The 21,363-nt window shown below is 34.9% G+C and overlaps 1 long non-coding RNA gene across 1 annotated transcript in view; it reads right to left on the reverse strand.

Annotated features, from left to right (window-relative positions):
* The window catches only part of LOC146914430 (uncharacterized), a 29,514-nt gene extending 18,263 nt beyond the window's left edge, over positions 1-11,251 (reverse strand). The window contains exon 1 of the long non-coding RNA XR_015014193.1: positions 11,178-11,251. This is a non-coding gene — a long non-coding RNA (uncharacterized LOC146914430). The remainder of the gene's footprint in view (positions 1-11,177) is intronic.
* Between the last annotated feature and the right edge of the window lie 10,112 nt (positions 11,252-21,363).

Raw genomic sequence — 21,363 nt, forward strand, 5'->3', positions numbered from 1 at the left:
TCGGTGGTCTTGAGATAGAGATCTTTAGCAATAACCAATGGAGTAGGAGGATTCTCAAGTCCTGCGAAGGGTACCCCCTTAGCAATAGATAGATCCATCAAGCAAGAATAAGCCTCGAGTGTGGGCACTAACTGAAAGTCGGGAAAAGTGAAGCATCGATAGTCCCGATCATAGAATTGCACTAGAGTGTGCACAAGCTTCTCATCCACATTAGTCTGCAGAAGAGTAAGTAAAGCCCCGTAACGATGTCGGAAACCGGTCGGATCCTCGATCTTGAGTGCCAAATCTCTCAAACTAGCCAAATCCACTTCCTTGAACTTGTAGGACTTAGTCTTCCCCATTCCTGCAATGTTTACAAATTCAACTTGTCTAAGCCCTTCAATAAATGCATGGAAAAAGTTTATGCATGTATGCATGTATGCGTGATTATGTTCAAGTACGGAGAAAACATGGTGGGTTGAGGTTCAAAGTCAAGGAGTCATGGGTGGACACGGTGTCCGGTGAAACTAGGGCTTCAGATAATAGTAACCGGGTTCTAAAAAGGTTCCCAAGTTGCAACCTCTCCGACGTATATCATGGTGCCACGAGACAAACACTCGCTCCATGATTATACGTAAGAAGGTCTAACTTGAGTGTAGTATCGCGTGACGACTAAAACTCGAGACAACACTCGGTTTAGCCTCCGCACTACATCCTAGAAAATGGTCATGGATGGGTTCGGTTATCTACGGTTCATAGGGTCATAGAACAATTAGAAGTAAAGTGCCTAAACGCGACAACACGCGCCGACAACATCACCCCCAAAATGCCTCAGCTATGTGGGATTGATCGCATAATCCAATAAACGAGGCAACCCTCGGAATGAATTGTCGATTATATCCCCTCTAAATCCTAAGTTCACTCAGCCCGGGTGTAGGACTTTTGATATTCTCACCCCACACGTTTGCAAGAATTTAAACATTTATTCACATAAGAAAACAAAAAGAAGCAAGTAAAAACAAAAGCGCAAGCGTGGAAATAAAGACTAGGCGTAACTCTCGAATCTCCCCAGTGAAGTCGCCAGCTGTTTTATCTTGGTTTTCGGGTGTCAAACATTGATTACGTTTGAACCTTTTTAACCTTTGATATCTCATTTTTTCTTGGGAAGGGAAAAAATAAGCAAAACCCTTGAGAATCGAGGTCCGGGAGTTGTTTTCGCTATGGGAAGGTGTTAGGCACCCATAACGACTATAGTATCCTATAGGAACCGTCTTTACTTTCTACGTGCGCGCTTTGTTTTTAAATGCTATTTGGAAAAGTGATATTTACACCTAAGGGTTTACTAAGTGAAGAATTGGAGGGAGAAGAAGATATTTGAATTTTTTATTTTATTTGAATTGAAGGAATATTGTTTCCTTGCCTACGTACCCTTTTAAGGGATCAAATCCACCGTAGTTCTCTTCCAAAAGATGTTTTTGTTTTTGTTGGTTGATTTTAAGTTTGAAAATTGGAATTTTGAATAATGAGAGAGAGAGGCCTCAAGGGCATAAGATTGTGAAATTGTGAGGTTGGATTAGTTATTTTGCAAAAGAAAGTCAAAGTGTGATTAAAATTCCTTAAGATTTTATTTAAGAAAAAAAAGGGAAAATCAATGGGAATTTGGATCCCAAGGTTTATTTAGAAATTATTTGAGTGATGTTGTTCATATTTTTTTGGAAAAGAGAATTTTTCTAAGTATCGCGATTCCTAAGCATACATCTAAGGCATACACTCCCTAAACATACATCTAAAAATATCTATGTGATGTGTGTGCATGTGTCGGTGCTTGAGTCGGTGTACATCATTAGAGTCCATTGTCCTTTACATCATTGGCCTAAATACATGTTATGGTCTTGCAAGAAATTAAAATATACAGGAAATTACAAAATTCCTGGGTCTTTACATACTAAGTCTTTGCATGAAAGTTAAAGTGCAAGAAATTAAAGTGCAAGAAATAAGGAATTAAAAATGTAGGATGGAGGATGGAATGCTTATGAATGAATGAAACATGAGACAAAGTGGTTAGTAGCATAAGGCATAATAGAATGGAAATTGTAAAAAAAAGAAGCACTAAAACTTGACAAAAAAAGTATTAAGATTCTTAACCTAAAAGTAGCAAGATATACCTAGAGTTTACCATAACATCAAGACAAGTATATGACCTATAATCCTCATGTCATGACAATTGTCTAAAGGTTTTATTGAATTAAAAATGTGAGAATTAAAAGGGCATATTCAAATCAAGGATCATGGTATACTTTTAGGCACACTTGACACTTCATTTTCACAAACAAAATTTTACATGACTTGTAAAGCAAGCAAACACACAACATTCATCACAAACAGCACCAAATACCCTAAACTAAAGACAAACACATCACCAATTTTATCTATCAAGTATCAATCACCAAGGGACAAAAGATTGGAATCAAAATATACAAGAAAACTTCACAAATATAGACAAAAGGCACCACAAAGATCACAAGCAAATTCACATATATTTCTATCCACTTCTTAGCATGCTAAAATATCATGGAAACAAGTTTTAAGTAGCCACACCAATCACAAAAGTTGCTTCACAAAATTATAGAAGTTTTTAACAAAATTTTAACAAGATTAAAGGTATTACACTAATCAAGAACTCCACGAATATTAACAGGTAGGAATCACCAAAAATGAACAAAAAACATCAAGAAAGCATTAAGAAAATTTTTAGGAATTGTTTTAGAAACTTTTGACACAACAGAGGTTCAAATAGCAAAGCTCAGATGTGTATGTAGCAAGAAATATTAAAAACGCAGAAAAACAAAGAAGCCTAAGGCCCAAGCCCAAGAAAAAAAGATCCATATCACACAGGAAGCAAGACAGGCCGTTAGATTGATCCAGAAGGTGAAACCCTAGATCTAACGGTGGAAACACATGGTTCAAAGGTGAACCAGACTGGTTCAGGTGAACCGGTCTGGTTCACTCCCTTTTATAAAGCTAAGAGGCCGGTTCAGCCTCATAATATTTCCCTCACTTCTCTCTCTAAACCTAAACGCTCCTCCTTCTCTCTAAGATTCCGTCATCTTCTCCGGTGGATCTGATCACCGCCGGTGAAGATTATGGTGGTGGAACCCTAACCTTCTCTGATCTACATGTTTTTCACTTGTTTTTTCACTACGAACATGAATTTCAAACCGTAAATTACAAGAACTCCACGAATTAGTGTAGATCGAACCTAAATCCTCACGGTTTCAAAACGTTTTGGATCTTGAAATCTTTTTTGGAAGAAAACAGTTTGAAAGGCTTCGATCTACACTGATTTGAACAGATTTGATCTTAAACCTTTACGGTTTCGAGACGTTTTGGATTTCGAAACTTTTTTGAGGAAAACGGTTTGGAAATAATTCGATCTACACTGATTCAAGCATAAAAAGCACTCGTAAACGACAGAGCATGGGATTTCGAAAGAGAAAGAAGAGTCTGAAGATTTACCTGCTGGAAATTGGAGGTTCGAGCAAAAGAATGGTGAGAAAAAATGCTCTGATGCTTTCTTCTTGCCTCTGGTGAACTTCTTGATTCGAACTTCGAAAATAAATCGAAGTGTCTTCGTCTTCTCACTCTTCGTTTCTCGAACTTTTCTGGTGTTTGATTCTTCTTCGTTTCCACTTCAATCTCCTTCTTCTCTTTCCAAAAAATCCTTCGTGATCGCGTTGGATTCGTCAGTGTTAGTGATGGATCTACGCTAGAATTGCGAAGGTACAAATTCAATGATGAAGGTTCCTGATGAATCTCTGAGAATTTGTGTAAATTCGAACTGATTTCGTACAATAATTGCTGAATTAAGCTTCGTGTGATGAAATTGATATGGATTTGTGATGAATTTGAGGTTCTGGAAACGGTTAGGGTTTGAAGATTCTTCAAACCTTCATCGTGTTCTTGAGATTTTCTGGATTTTGATTCTTTGATTCTGGGGAGAGAAATGTGAAAGTGTTTATGAGTTGGCACTGTGTGTGTGGATCTGTTGGCACTTCTGCAGTGACTGCGCCTTTTATAGGCTGCCATGTGGCTTTCTGGACCAATAGTGAGCTGACACGTGGCCTTGGGCTGATGACTTGGACAAAAGGACTTTTCTGCAATTTGTTAGAAACAAGGACAGGACTGCAATTTTGACACACTGGACTTAATATGCAATTTTTAATACTAAAGGACCAAAATAAAAAAAAATTAAAGAAAAAACTTTTGCAGGAAAATAAAATGAAAAGAAGGACTAAAAGTGCAATTTTCGAAAGTAAAAGGACCAAAATGCAATTATTAGAAAATTTAGGACTAAAATGAAAATTAAAAATAAAATTGAATTAAAATTGGTAAATGGAAAATAACGTAAAGTGAAACTAATAAAAAACACAAAATGGACTAAAATGAACCAACTACTTAAATGAGGTACTACAAAGCAACCTCTCTCTGCCAAAATTTTGTGTGAAATGACCAAAATGCCCCTAGGGACTAAACTGGCTCAAAACGTCTCAGATGCAATTTTAAAATGGTTTTTAACATTGAATTAAAGCAAGGGTTTATTCAAACCAGTTGAAAAAACTCAGAGACAATTTTTAGAGATTACACAGAGTTCTAACACTGGAAATGACTAAAATGCCCCTAGGGGCTACACTGACTCAAAATGACTTCAAATGTGATTTTTGAAATGGATTTTGACATGGACTTGAAACAAGGACTTATACAAACCAACTGAAAAAATCCAAACAATTTTCAAGGACTAAAATGAGTTTGAATGCAGGAAATGACTAAAATACCCCTTTTTTTATGAATTTTGCAAATAATATTGGAATAAAATGCAGAGAAAGATGCAATTGATCAGAGACAAATTCAAATGACTTGAAATGCAAGAAAAATGTTTTGGATGACTTGAAATGCAAGAAAACATGGACAAATACACAATTGAAAAGATTTGTAAAGCTAAGTTGAGAGATAAAGCAGAGTAAAATGTCAGTGTAAACAATAGCAAATTGTCAATTCTTCAAGAATAATAGACATATATCAAAGGTGAAAGAAAATTTTGAACAAGTATTTTTAGGTCCAAAATTAGGGTATAACAATAGGTAGTACCTAACAATTCTTATAAGCCTTCCTTCAACCATGTAGTCTCATACCTACACGGCCTCAGAATCCCTCTCATTCCGATGTGATTCAGTTCCTCTAGAAACTGTCGGGAGCCGCTCATTGTCGTGCCTTGTGCACCGGCGATCACTCCCCTGTCCTCGTCAGCTGTGGGTGTTACATGCCCACCAGCTTCCGCTTGGTTCGTCCCCGAACCACACCGTACTGGAGAGGTCTGCTCTGATACCATTTGTAACATCCCATACTGCTTTCAGGATTGCCGACTGACCCCACAAACCAACACGAGTCTTTTCAGCGTGTTTTGTCCTCACTCGCACACTTACCGGGAAACTTCCCGATAGGGCACCCATCCCAAAATTGCTCCAAGTCAAGCACGCTTAACTGTGGAATTCTTATGGAATGAGCTACCGAAAAGAAGATGCATCTTGTTGATATAGGTAGTACCTAACAATTCTTATAAGCCTTCCTTCAACCATGTAGTCCCACACCTACACAGCCTCAGGATCCCTCTCATTCCGATGTGATTCGGTTCCTCTAGAAACTGTCGGGAGCCGCTCATTGTCGTGCCTTGTGCACTGGCGATCACTCCCCTGTCCTCGTCAGTTGTGGGTGTTACACTCTGTCTATCGTTTGTGCCTTCAAATCAACAAACATATTTTGACCAAGAGCTTAGCAAAGACAAGTTTTGAGCATCTCATAAGCAAGTTGGACATGATTGATATATATATGCACCACTTGAGGGGGGTGTTGAAATATATATTATTTCCTTTTATTATTATTCTAGTTTAACGGTAGTTTATTTTTCATTATATCACTCCTTAAATTAACGAGTTGATAAGTTGTATTCTCTCCTATAAAAGGAGCACCACTCTCATTGAAAGAAACAACTCAAGTTATAGAGTAATTTTTACATCATGGAACTGCATTTGCAATATAAATCGTGACTATGACAAACATTTTGACAAAAGGGTTTGGACAGAAAAAGCAGAAGAGAGAAAAAGATGGCTAATACTCGCACAACCGAAGTATGAGGAATAGTACAAGTCTAAGCCCACAAACAATAATACTAATAGCCGTAATATCTTGTCACAAAAATAGAAAAATATATAATTCTCATGTAGAAAAATATATGGATGATAATGTTTTAATTTATTATGAAGAGAATGGCTCCTTTTATAGGAGAGAAACACAAAGTCAACTCCTTTATTTTACGAGTAATATAATGACTCATAACTGATCATTAAACAAGAAAATAAATAATACTAATTAAGAAATATTTCAACACCCCCCTCAAGTTGAGGCATAGATGTCAATCATGCCCAACTTGCTGATCAAGTATTCAAATGTTGTTCTTCCCAAGATTTTGGTATCTTGGTCAATATATCAGCGGTCTGTTGATTGGAATGGACAAACGGAAAATAGAGAGTACCATAGTCTATCTTTTCTTTGATGAAATGACGATCGATCTCGATAAGTTTTGTACGATCACGTTGAATAGGATTATAAGCTAAGCTTATAGCTGCCTTGTTGTCACAATACAATTTCAATGGGAGTTCTACCTCTATCTTTAGTTCCTTCAAGACTCTGAGAATCCACATACCTTCACAAATTCCTCGAGCCATTTATCTAAATTCAGCTTCAGCACTACTTCTTGCAACTACTCCTTGTCTTTTGCTTTTCCAAGTCACTAGGTTCCCCCACACATATGTGCAATAACCTGAAGTTGATTTTCTATCTATCATGGACCCTGCCCAATCTGCAGCAGTGAATATTGCCACATTTTTATCATTGGTCTTCTTGAAGAATAAACCTTTTCCAAGAGTTGTTATTAAGTATCTCAAGACCCTGTGCACAGTTTCAAGGTGTTCTTCATATGGTGCATGCATGAATTGACTCACAGCACTAACAGAGAAAGCAATGTCAGGACGAGTATGAGCCCAATATATTAATTTTCCAACCAACCTTTGATATCTTCCAGTGTCAACTGGTATGTCCCCTTTCTCCCAAAGTTTGACACTTTGGTCCATCGGAGTGTCAGCATGCTTACAACCACTCATACTTGTCTCTTGTAGGAGATCAAGAACATATTTTCTGAGAAACAACGCATCCTTTCTTTGACCTTGCTTCTTCCATGCCAAGGAAATACTTGAGGGGACCCAAGTCTTTGATTTCAAAATATGTTGCTAAGTTTCTTGTTAATCTCTCCATTTCTATCTTGTCATTACCTGTAAGAATAATATCATCAACATAGACTATCAAAATACTTATCATCCCATTTTGGCCTGATTTTGTGAATAAAGTATGATCTGCTTGTTCTTGAGTATATTCTTGCTTCTTCACAGACTGAGTAAGTTTTTCAAACCAAGCTCTCGGAGATTGTTTTAACCCGTACAAGGACTTCTTTAGTTTACACACATGTGACCCAAAAGTTTCTTCAAAACCTGGAGGACAATCCATATATACCTCTTCTTCTAAATCACCATTGAGGAAGGCATTTTTGACATCTAGTTGGTGGAGAGGCCAATCTAAATTAGCAGCAAGGGATAAGAATATTATGATTGTGTTAAACTTTGCAACCAGAGCGAAGGTCTCTGAGTAATCTATATCATAGATCTACGTGAATCCTTTTGCAACCAATCGAGCTTTATATCTTCCGATTGATCCATCAAAATTGTGCTTTAGTATGAACACCTACTTACATCCCATACTTCTTTTACCTACCGGCAGAGTTGTGGCACTCCAAATTTTAATCTTTTCAAGATCTTTCATCTCCTCAAAAATAGCTTCCTTCCACTTTGGAATTTCTAGAGCCTCCTGTACATTCTTAGGAATTTTGACACTAGAAAAATTAGAAGTAAAGGCAGCAAAAGAGGGAGACAAGTTTGAATATGATACAAAGCTTGGCAATTCCTAGTACATGGCCTACCTGGCTACCTAAAGGCCATGGGAACATTAAGATCAGTATATTGTTTCCTAAGTTCTATGGGGACATCAAGGTCGGTGCATAGATAATTAGGATCAAGGAGAGATTTCCAGTCTGGGTTGGTTGACTTTCACTCAGTTCATATTCTTGGCTGAGCTGAGGAATAAGGTCTTCGACTACTTGATCATTGTTTCTTCTGGCATAAATTTTGCCTTTTCAAATTGGTTTTCCTTCCTCAAATATTTTCTCTGTTTCATTACAGGGATCTTTATGTGCTTTTATTGGGTATTCACCTTCTCCAAAAGGTTATAAATGTTTTGATCCTAATACAAAGAAAATGTTTGTAACAATGGATGTTACCTTTTTTGAAAACAAACCTTTTTTTTTGGTAATGATCATCATCAGGAGGGGAAAACAAATGAAGATTCTCCCAAATTTTTTGAAAACTTAATTATCTCAGAAGATGTGTATACATCACATAATTATGTTCCATGTACTTCTGCACCTAAAGAAAATGCCTTGAAAAAATTAGATGAACCTACTCCTTCCATCATTAAGGATCAATCAGAATTCGAGGCAACAAATCAAAACAAAGATTAATCAAAATGCACCACATAAAGATCCTTGTAATGAAACAGAAAAGATTTGAGGAAGGAAATCCAATTTGGAAAGGCAAAATTTATGCCAGAAGAAACAATGATCAAGTAGTAGAAGACCATATTCCTCAGCTCAGCCAAGAATCTGAACCTAGTGAAAGTCAACCAACATAGACAGGTAAATCTCTCCTTGATCCTAATTCTCTATGCACCGACCTTGATGTCCCCATAGAAATTAGGAAACAATATACTAATCTTAATGTTCCAATAGCCTTTAGGAAGCCAGGTAGGCCATGTTCTAGGCACCCCTTGTCTAACTTTGTATCATATTCAAACTTGTCTCCCTCTTTTGCTGCCTTTACTTATAGTTTATCTAGTGTCAAAATTCCTAAGAATGTATAGGAGGCTCTAGAAATTCAAAAGTGGAAGGAAGCTGTTTTTAAGGACATGAAAGCTCTTGACAAGAATAAAACTTAGAGTGCCACAACTCTGCCGGTAGGTAAAAGAACTGTGGGATGTAAGTGGTTGTTCACAATAAAGTACAATTCTGATGGATCAATCGGAAGATACAAAGCTCGATTGGTTGCAAAAGGATTCACTCAGACCTACGACATAGACTACTCAAAGACCTTTGCTCCTGTTGCAAAGTTTAACACAATCAGAATACTCTTATACCTTGCTGCTAATTTAGACTGGCCTCTCCACTAGCTAGATATCAAATATCTCTTCCTCAATGGTGATCTAGAAGAAGAAGTATATATGGATTGCCCTCCAGGTTTTGAAGAAACTTTTGGGGCACAGGTTTGTAAACTAAAGAAGTCCTTGTACGGGTTGAAACAATATCCGAGAGCTTGGTTTGAAAAATTTACTCAGTCTGTGAAGAAACAAGAATATACTCAAGGACAAGCAGATCATACTTTATTCACAAAGTCAGGACGAAATGGGATGATAACTATTTTGATAGTCTATGTTGATGATATTATTCTTATAGGTAATGATGCGATAGAAATGGAGATATTAAAAAGAAACTTAGCAACAGATTTTGAAATCAAAAAATTTGGTCCCCTCAAGTATTTCCTTGGCATGGAAGTAGCAAGGTCAAAGAAAGGAATTGTTGTTTCTCAGAGAATATATGTTCTTGATCTCCTACAAGAGACATGTATGAGTGGTTGTAAGCCTGCTGACACTCCGATGGACCAAAGTGTCAAACTTTGGTAGAAAGGGGACATACTAGTTGACATTCAAAGATATCAGAGGTTGGTTGGAAAATTAATATATTTGGCTCATTCTCGTCCCGACAGTGCTTTCTCTGTTAGTGTTGTTAGTCAATTCATGCATGCACCATATGAAGAACACCTTGAAGTTGTGCACATGGTCTTGAGATACTTAAAAGCAACTCCTAGAAAAGGTTTATTCTTCTAGAAGGCCAATGATAAAAATGTGGCAATATTCACTGATGCAAATTGGGCAGGGTCCATTATAGATAGAAAATCAACTTCAGGTTATTGCACATATGTGTGGGGGAACCTATTGACTTGGAGAAGCAAAAAACAATGAGTAGTTGCAAGAAGTAGTGCTGAAGCTGAGTTTAGAGCAATGACTTAAGGAATTTTTGAAGGTATGTGGATTCTCAGAGTCTTGAAGGAACTGAAGATAGAGGTAGAACTCTCATTGAAATTGTATTGTGACAACAAGGCAGCTATAAGCATTGCTCATAATTCTGTTGAACTTGATCATACAAAACATATCGAGATCGATCGTCATTTCATCAAAGAAAAGATAGACTCTGGTATTCTCTGCTTGCCGTTTGTCCCTTCCAATCAACAGACCGCTGATATATTGACTAAAATCTTGGTAAGAACAACATTTGAATACTTGATCATCAAGTTGGGCATAATTGACATCTATGCACCAATTTGAGGGGGGATGTTGAAATTTTTCTTAATTAATATTATTTATTTTATTGTTTAATATCAGTTATGAGTCATTATATTACTCCTAAAATAAAGGAGTTGACTTTGTATTTCTCTCCTATAAAAGGAGCCTTTTTCTTCATAATAAATTAGAACATTATCACCCATATATTTTTCTACAATATGAATAGCAAATAGAAGGAAGAATAGGAAGAAGATTAACCATTTTTTTTTAATTAAACATTCACATCAAGGACATATGATTGCACCAATTTATGCAAATATCGCATGATTTAAAATCATTTTTGATTCATCACAAGATATAATACATACGAATTGCTAGCTTGCAAAATCAGATCAAATCAAACTTAAATTGTGTCAACATAATATAATTTACCGACATGATTTTGCAGATTTCCTTTATAAACTTAGCAATTAATAACGAAGAGAACAAGCAACTTTTGAAGTTAATACTATCCACCTAAGTTTTATATACCTAGATTAGAACATGCACAAACTGTTACAATTAATATCATAAATAAAGTGAATCCATGACATGATCATATTAAAAAGCCACAAACATAAAGAGACATGGGTTAGAGATCTTACTTCAGCTATCTCAGGTCCAACATTTCGAACGTGAATGACCTTTGAAGGTCCAGCCATTTCAAATTACCTGTAAAAAAAAAAAAAAAAAAAAAAAACTCTACTTAGAATTCCTTCAACATCCCTCAACTCCTCAATAGATTGACCGGAAAAAAGTAATAAATTAGTGATTATGTTAATATTGAAAGGTTCAACCCTAAAATTCATTCAGATTTCCTCAGCTCATTAATCACGTTGGATGAGCTGTGAAATTGACAAAAAACAATGAGTCACCGTGATTTTGGCAAAAGCCACACTTTGTAGCTTCCCAAAATTACGGTGGCTTAGCGTGATTTTATCCAAATGTACAAATGCTAACTCAACAACACAATTCCAACTTCAAAACACAAATTAATAAAAGGAAAAAAAAAAAAAAAACTGCACGTATGAATCATAGCAATTAATCTTCAAACCCAAATTTTCAGAAAATAAATATTCAATTATATAAAATCTTGAAGCTTCTCAAACAAACTGCAAATCGAATAAAAATTCAAACTTATTTGCTACCCAATTGAACTTATGAAAAACTCAAATGCCAATTTGAAAAATAAATCTAAAGTGGTGAAAAAAATTGATGCACAGCAAAAGGGGATCTATAATTTGTAAAAAAGGGCGCAAACAATTCATCAAAAAGGTTGTATATTAGAAAATTAGACAGTTAAATAGAAAAGCAAAAAGAGAGCAAGAGAGATTACGATGAGAGAGAGAGAGTGTGTGTGTTACTCGTGCTATTTATGGGGTAGCACTTTGGTGCCATTAATGGCACCGTGCCATTAAATCTGGGCCATTAATGGCACCAAGATAGATGTGTTGTGTGACCCAGATGCAATGACAATGTGTTTGTGTGGCCCAAATTTAATGGCACGGTACCATTAATGGCACCAAAGTGCTACCCCTATTTATGCTGTTGTAAATTCTTGCCCAATACAAGGCCCAAAAAGTTTTTCTTTTTACTCACAAGGCCTAAAACTTGTGATTTGGATTTTATCGAACGTTGTTGCATCTTCGACCCATCCGGCCGAAGTAAACGGAGGAGATTCTATTAATGCGTGGAACCAAGGTTGAAATCTAAACCGTCCAATCTCAAATAAACAGTGGAGATCTATTACAACATCAAACTGAGTGAAAATATCACAGCAGTGAATCCAAGTTCAAATTTACGAGAATAGGGTTTTAAAGAACTATTTCAAGAAAATAAAATAAAATCTTGAAAAGTTAAAAAAAACTTTGTAAGATTAGGGCCTTTATAATATTTTTTGTTTGTTTTGTTGTTTGCTTAGTGGCCACCACATACACAAATAACCATACACACGGGGAGGGGGAATGTGATGACCCGGGTTTGAACCCGGAGTTCCACATAAAATGCCCGCACAGGCACAACCAAATTACTAGGTTGTAGCTACGAGGACAACTTTCTAATACATTGAATCATGTTGTCAAAAGTAAAATACATTGAATCATTTATTTCATAACTTAAATTATATTCAAACTTTGAATCTATATAAAAAGAAATAAATCGAAATAGTTATATCTAAATGAAATAATAATTATATTTGACCATAAGAATTAATATACTCTGACCCATATACCTATAATAAAAACGTAAGAAAATAGACTTTGTAATACATTGAATCACGTGTCAAAAAAATAAAAAATACATTGAATAATTAATTTCATAATTTATATTCTATTCAAATTTAGATTGTGTACCCAAAAGACATAAATTTAAATTATATATCTAAATAAAAAAATAATTATATTTTACTAGAATTTTACTTTTTTTTTGTCAGGTAACTTAGTGACTAGATTCACATGCTTTTAAGTGTGAGGAATCCGGGGTTCGACACCCGTCCCCTGCAAATAATGTCCCTGCGACTAGCTATCAACTAAGCTACACTAACAGGACAACATAACAGTTACTTTACTCATAGTAGTCAATGGCGGCGCTATAGCGGCCGCACGTAGCGGTGATGAACTGCTACGCTAATCGTCGTAGCGGTGAGGAATGAGATAGTGGCCGCTTCATATAACGGCATAGCGGAACGGAGCGGATGGCGATGGCCGCTTCAACCACTATTTGATTTGAGTTGAAAATTTTCAAATTGACACTATTTTTAAAACATTTTGTATGGTTTCCAAATTTCTAAATTGATTTTAGGGCATTTTGGGGATTTTTAAAACCATTTTTAAAACATTTTGTATGGCTTCCAAATTTCTAAATTGATTTTAGGGCATTTTGGGGATTTTCAAAACCAAATCGACTCTGCTGTATGGTTTCTCTGTTCTTATTTTCTTCATCTTTTTTCTTTTGTTTTATGGTTTCTCTTATTTTATGATTTTTTTTATTTTTTCCTCTATCTTTTGTTTTTTGGTGTTTTGATTTATGAATGTCGCATGAGATTTGAGTGTTATATTTAATTTTATAGTAAATATAAGTTTTTTTTTTTTAGAATTATGCAAGTTTGTTTATACTTTATACCATTATTCATGTAATTTGTTCAAAAAATAATATAATATCGGTGACTGATATTTGTCATACTGTTATTTGCTATCCCACTTTTGAGGTCGGCCTCTACGCACCGCTACCCGAGATTGACTACTATGTTGAATTTTGATTAAGACTTTTGATATTACGTTAGAGACTTGAAAGCTTTAATAAGATATGTGTAACACCCTAACTTCCTTCTTCTTATGCTTCATTCCTCCTAGGTTCTATTCATCTCTCAGGCATCCGTTCTAATCGTCGAATGCTAAATTGAGTTGATCAGGCTCAACTAACAACAACAACTAGAACATTTACCCAACCCAATGGCCCCACTACCTTAGTTGTAACTTAATGACCCAAGGCATGATCTGAATCGACCTGCTCTGATACCAAATTGTAACGCCCATACTAAACTTATCTAGAATATTTAGAATGTGCGTTAAATTTAGTACTAGGTACATTAAAATTACAATAATAAAAATTTCGACTGAATAAATATATACATCACTGCAGGATCGTACATTTGCTATCTGAATACATGTCTGGAACCGTAATGAATAATCTGAACTAGTACAACGCGAGCATGTAAAAGTATAAGATTTATGCACAGAACATGTCATATTAGATATATGTTACAGAATTATATACAGATGTATAAATATAATTTATCAGTTAAGTTATGACTCTCTAACTCCCCGTTAGTAGTGGAGTTGAGATTATTTCGTATTCATAAGAATAAGTTCAGTTTATAATATTAAAACATTTTAAGCTGTGGCTTTCGCTATCCCGTCAGTTGGATACGAAAGGTTCCCGCCAGTTGGAACGGGCACTATCCGTGAGGATGACCCCACGATAATCAGAGGAGTCCGGTATCCCTGTCAGTTGGGTTCCCGCCAGTTGAAATTATTACCGGTTAGCAGTGGAATAAATTCCGGGGTTACTCCACCTGGGTTTGTTCCGTAAAATCAATTCAGATAATATTGTTTGTTCAACGCTAACATTTATAACATAATATGGCAGATATTATGACTATAGTTATGAGTATGATTTCAGCATTAATATCAGGATTGAATCAGTATTTCAAATAGCGATCCTAGTTATCCCCCGATCGCTCAGTTATGCATAACACAACTGTATAAACCCAAAAAGGGTTGAGTTTAGAGACAGAAGGCGATCATAGGTTCCCTGAGATTGCCTACAGCCTAGGATAGGTGGAACTCACTGAGACATCCCGTCTCACCCCAATCCCTTTTATTTTATTTCAGATCAGCAGGTTGTACGTGGCAAGGAGACAATACAGGAGGCTGAATGATATATTTTCACATGCTCGCGTTGTACTAGTTCAGATTATTCATTACAGTTCCAGACATGTATTCAGATAGCAAATGTACGATCCTGCAGTGATGTATATATTTATTCAGTCGAAATTTTTATTATTGTAATTTTAATATACCTAGTACTAAATTTAACGCACATTCTAAATATTCTAGATAAGTTTAGTATGGGCGTTACAATATGGGTGTTTTGTATGATTTACAAATGATTCATGAGTAAAAGTTTTCATAAGATTTGGGTGTTTTGTATGATTTATGAATGTTTCATGAGATTTGAATGTTATATTTAATTTTATATTACATATATTTCTGTTTATAATTTATAGTATTATTTACGTAAATTGTCAAAAAAAGTCATCAAATAGCGGTCATAGCGCTATGCGCTATCCCGCTGTTGCATTTTCTTTTTTAGCAAAACCATAACCGTTTTTAACATAATAAAGGTTAGAATCTTAGAGAGTATCATGTGATGTAAAACACAAATAATATAAACTATCTAGGGTAAATTATCCTCGTAAAGAAGAGAAAGATTTCCTTTTTAAAAACAAAATATTGTGGTTTCATGAACCGTGATTATCTAGAGAAGAAGCATGAATCTTTGAGACGCCTTTGAAGGAATGGCTAATTAAAAGTTACAAAAGCATTAATAGTTGAGGGAACTATTCTCTACAAAAGCTCCCCTATACTGCAATTCAAGTTCAGCAAATCCCTGCAATTCAGTCCTCTCTTAGTCGAAGGAACATTCAAGTTCAAAGTGGGATTGGTAAATAATGTCTAGAGAAGTAAGAAATTTATAATTACACTTTCTTGTCCTCAAAACATAAGGATTAAAGACACCATGCCATCAACAGAATGAGGAAAGCTAGCTCATAAGATGAGGGTATTCGAATTAGCGATACTATCTCGGTTCAAAGCGAGATAGATAGGCTAATTGAAGCCGCTTTGATTCATAGCGGCTTCATTCCGACTCGGGTATTGCGTCGCCATCGGATAAGAGGTATAGTTTTTTATCCGAGAGGTAGGGCACTCTCCTTGCGGCAGTACCGCTACCATCTACGCAGTATCTACCGGTTGGGTACCCGAGACACATGGGCCTTCCAACGTTTTATGACGACTGTTAGAAACTATGATCTATGGCTATAGGAATAGATCAGAGTAGAGGTGGGTAGCGGCACTGGGTGGAACCGAGAGCAAGAAAGGAACCCCTAGGGTTTGACCTAAAGTTTGCTCCTCTCTAGGTCTCAGTTTCGAATCCTCAATGTCAACAATTCTTGTGTCGGGTCAGTTCTACAGGGCTTTGCTCTGGCTTTAATTGGGCCCTACTAGTGAAAAGTGGGATTGGTCTCCAACCGGATACCAAGTTTAAATAAAAAAATTGAGGGTATCCCAATTCCCTATTACAAACAACGTTAATGAAAATAACACTCATTTCACATTCTACGCACTCATCAATTAATAGAAACAACACTACATTTGCATATAAATTAATATCAATTGATTAATGTTAATCAATTTGGGAAAGTAATTTAGCATTTTATAAATGTGGAACCAAACCAAATTACTCCACCAACAATTTCCTGAAAACAAAATTGTATTCACTTCAAAACTATGAAACAGCGACACAGACACGGCAACCTAACACATGATAGTGGCATTGACACGTCGACACTAATAGTAATTTAAGAAAATGACAACATAATGTCGTGTCGGTGTTAGATACATGACTTGAACACATGGAATCCCTAAAACTTGTTGAAAACAAAATTTAATTGAGTTTAAAATCTATTGAAGAGTTTTGTAGTATTATTACCTTATCAGCAGCAACGAAATTGGGAATACAATGATGAACAGGTCTCCAAGATTCCTCCATGGCTCGGCAGCCTTGTTAAAGGAAGCCTTGCTGCTGTTACCTTAATTCTTGTGTCAACTTATTTGTTTTCTTTTTTTGAAAGAGAAAAAATAAAATAATACAAATGGGGTAAAATGGGGTTTTAGATAAAAAATAATCGTAAAAATGAAAAAGAGAAAAAATTATGTCATAAGTTATAAGTTCAGATGTTGTTTGAAATAGCATATGAAGAATAAGTTACAAGCTTGTGATGAAATGACAATTTTTAAACAGGTCTTTTTTTGTTTTGTTATATGAGCTTATAAGTTATAAGCTAGCTAATTTGTCTTGTCAAACACAACATAAGAATTTCTTTTTTCCGCAACTTTTTGTCGTCCTCATAATTTTCCATTTTAGCTCGTTCGGATTATAAAATTCGAATCTTTTTTACCATATTAATAAAGTTGGACTAAGTGTGTTTTTGTTCAGCTTTTACAAGAATTTAATTTGAGTGAATTGATTTGTAAAATTGATTCTAGATAAAAGTGAGTTGAATGTAAGTGACTTATATTTGGATGTATTGGTGTAAAAGTGGATTTAGCAATGAATTTAAAGTTAAAATCAATTGTAGAAGTCAAAAACTATAAATTGTAGCTACAAGCAAAATCAATTCTACAAGCAAAATCAATTCTACTTTACAAAATCAAAGCAAAAGAATCAATGTCTCAACTTTTGAAGGCATGTATGAAAGAAGAGATTCAGATCATTTTTGTACACAAAAAATTACTTAATCAATACGAAAAATTAGTACTTCATCTATTCCTTTGATCATTTATCTATGTTTTTGGGAATTTATCACCATACCAAAAAGCTTAAAAAAAAAATCTAGAACAATGGATAAGCTTCTTATTCATTGAATTTACTTGCTCTTTGGTGTAGCCTCTTAAATAACACATACCCATAAATTTGATATAACCAACATAAATTTTTGATATAAAAAAACAAATTTTATTTTTTAAATTTTACATATTTCATATGATCCTTTTATCGTCATGATTAATATTAAACGTTGCATTTTGAAAATTAATTGGATCCGATCTCTCTTGACAAATTGTATTTCACAGTATTTAAAACATTAAAATATCAATTATGACATTGATTTGTATACATATATTTGATAAAAATAATTAATCAAAGTTAGCAGGCATCAACTCAATTTGTTTTTAAAAACAAAAAATAAACTAAAATCAGATCAAATGAAAAGTTTTACGTAGGAAATAAACTAAAATGAACACTTTCTTTTATAAATTAGCCTAGATGAACAGCTCAAGAGCAAACGAAAGGTTTTGTTCACTTTTGGGAAGAAGAACATGAGAAACACTCTTCTTCCTCAAACTCGCTTAAGAGTATATTTACTCTCAATGATGAAATCCTTATTATTAAATTTCAATAAAAATGACACTCATTTCACATTCTACGACCTCATGAATTAATAGAAACAACCGTGCATTTGCATATGAACTAATATGAATTGATTAATGTTATTCAACTTGGGAAAGTAATTTAGCATTTTATAAAGGGTAGTGTTAACTTGTGCTCTTAGGGCACATATTAAGAAACCTAAAAAAAGAAATATTTTATAAAATTTTGTGCATTCAACTTATTAAAAAGTTAAAGATTAAATGTAATGCACACATTACAATGAGTTATTTCTATATTTGTTTCATTAACTTGTGCCTTAAGGGCACAAGTTAACATTTCCCTTTTATAAATGTGGAACCAAATTGCTCCATCAACAATTTCTTGAAAACAAAATTTTATTCACTTCAAAAAGTGACATTCATCGTATAAGTCACCAACAGTTACATCTTTTTTGGAGTAACTTATTTATCTTACCAAGAGACCCTGAAAATTTATTTTCGTATGTTACATTTATTATCTTCGTTTGTGTAAAAAATCAAAAAGTGACAATTAGAAAGGAACGGAGAGAGTAATTAATAGTTTATGGTGATGAATGATATAAGCTAAACAAATTAAACTCAACGATGTTCGGTAAAATTAACGGTTTAACACCGATAATATAAATATATATAAATGTAATTATTTTTTCCTTCTTTCTACATTATGGAGCAATAAAATTTCCAAAAGTTTTGTTTTGAAGAGAAAAATAAAAAAGTTATAAAGGAAAATAAATGGGTGAGTAGTTAGGTAAGGTTCACAACTTAAATTACACCTTTTCATTTCGCATTCTCATCACTACTGCCTTTACACATTCCTAAACCTAGCGTGCTCTCTCTCCATTTCTGACCGACCCATTTAACTCATTTTCGGGTCCTTAAATAATTCGGGTTAAAATCTCGGTGATTGGTGGCTACAGGAAAATTCTGGTGGTGCCAGGTAGTTATTTCGATGAAACACTTTCACACGATATTTTTTTTTTCTTTCTTGTTTTTTCTTTCTATATTGTTCTGTCTCTTTTTTTCCTTCTTTCTATATTACGTCTTCGATGCTATTGAACCCGACCTCTATTTACTTGTTGGGTAATTTTAGTCAGGACTATTTTGACTAACGAAATACACAATTAGAGATTATTTTAAAATTTTGATACATGAAATAACTATTGTGGCTACTTGTTACACATTCAGGGATTAAAATAACTATTACCTCTCTACTTTAAGTTATAATAAATTATAAAAGGGTAAAATAATAAAGGCAAGAATGAAAGAAAAATGATATGTTATAAGTTATAAACTCAAACTCTAATTGAAATGGCGTTTGAAAAATAAGTTATAAACTTATAGTGAAATGGAAGTTACCAAACATGTATTTTGGTCATATGACCTTATCAAATATAAACTAACTTATTTATCTTACCAAATAGACCCTTACTATTATAAAATCCGAATCATTTTTACCATATTATGTTGGAACAAAATGTGTTTAACACTACCACCTTTAAGTTTTGATGATAAGAAGGTATTAAAAAAGTCAATTGGATATGCTAATATTTGTTCAAGTGTGCAGGACCATAGACAAAAAATTATAAGTCTTAAATTCAAGTATTGGTTCTAAAAGAACAAAAGAGAGCAATGGGATTAGCAAAGGAAGCTTATGTTGCAAGACAGAGTTTGAAGACTACCAGACTCTGAAGACCATCAGAAGCTGACTGCCAGAGTCTGAAGCCAAGTAGCTGCAGTTTGTTAAAGTTTGTTATTCTGAAGACACATCTATTTATTCAACAGCGACTCTTTTGATGTGTTGGCAATCATCAATGTATCTCTCACACCTCTATATAAAGGAGTGAAGACTTGAAGATTGTAAGAGACTAAACAACAATTTACCAGTGTCAAAACTCTGCTGAAATTGTTGCACATCAAAGTTCACTAAGAATTTCTTATTAACTTTCATATCTTAGAAATTCTAGAGTCTTATCTAATTTTTATTGTGAACACCACTGATTGTATATCAAGTGTTTAACCTCAAACATTTTTCTGTGTAATTTTGTTTGTCTAGAAATCTCTTGCTTTTGTGCTTGAGCATAGGAAATCTCTTGCTTGTGTGCTTGAGTATTTCGGAGTCTCTTGCTTGTGTGCTTGAGCATTTGTAATCAGATATTGATTTACGTGAACTCTCCTTGGAAGTGCAAGGGGGATAGGACTTCTTCCAGATTGTGGAAGGAACCTGTATAATTGCTTTGTGTCTTTCTCTTCTCTCTCTCTCTCTCTCTCTCTCTTTTACTTTATCTGCTGCATTAGACTCTGAACTTTATTTTTGATGCTGAACACTATCAGACTCTGAACATTGGACTTAGTTTAAAAAGAAGAAAAAGCTAACACAATTCAACCCCCCTTTCTTGTGTTTTTCTCACCTTCATATTAATGTGCCTAAAGCTGGGCTAAGATAACCATACTTAATACACGTAAAGTTGGACACATCACCACAGCCTTGTAACATATGGACACGGCGACATCACACATGCACTGTTGGGTTTGATGGCATGTGGATCAAATTGGGGATTAAATCGCTTACACATGCTAGACTTTCGAAGTAGTGGAGACAAGCTATCTTTTGGCTCCATCGGCTAATATCTTAGGGTGCAACATTTTCAAACTAGGTCAAGGCCCGATCCTTAATAGGACATGAGTATCCTTCACAACTAATACACAAGGGGAACATGACCTGGACTCACCCTAAATATCAATGGATCAAGGTCTTATGAAAAGATCTAGACCGCCTAGGACCGGATCCAATGTTGGGTTCCTATAATTTGCTCATAGGTGTCCCTCAAGGACAACTCTCCAAGGACCAAAAGGCTAAACCCAACCTATAAATGCTAACTCGTGGCATTAATCAAGATACACTCACTTTTAACCCTAGATAGCTTTATCACCCATGGCGCTTACTGACTTAAGAGTCAAAGTGTGTGCACGTACACCACCCCATATGGAGAAGAAGATTTATGTGGACGAAGGTGCTACATCCAAAAAGTTACTCTTCAAAACC

This window comes from Medicago sativa, chromosome 6 (assembly GCF_051527215.1).
Source record: "Medicago sativa cultivar Bolivia chromosome 6, Bolivia_mono, whole genome shotgun sequence".
NCBI lineage: Eukaryota > Viridiplantae > Streptophyta > Magnoliopsida > Fabales > Fabaceae > Medicago > Medicago sativa.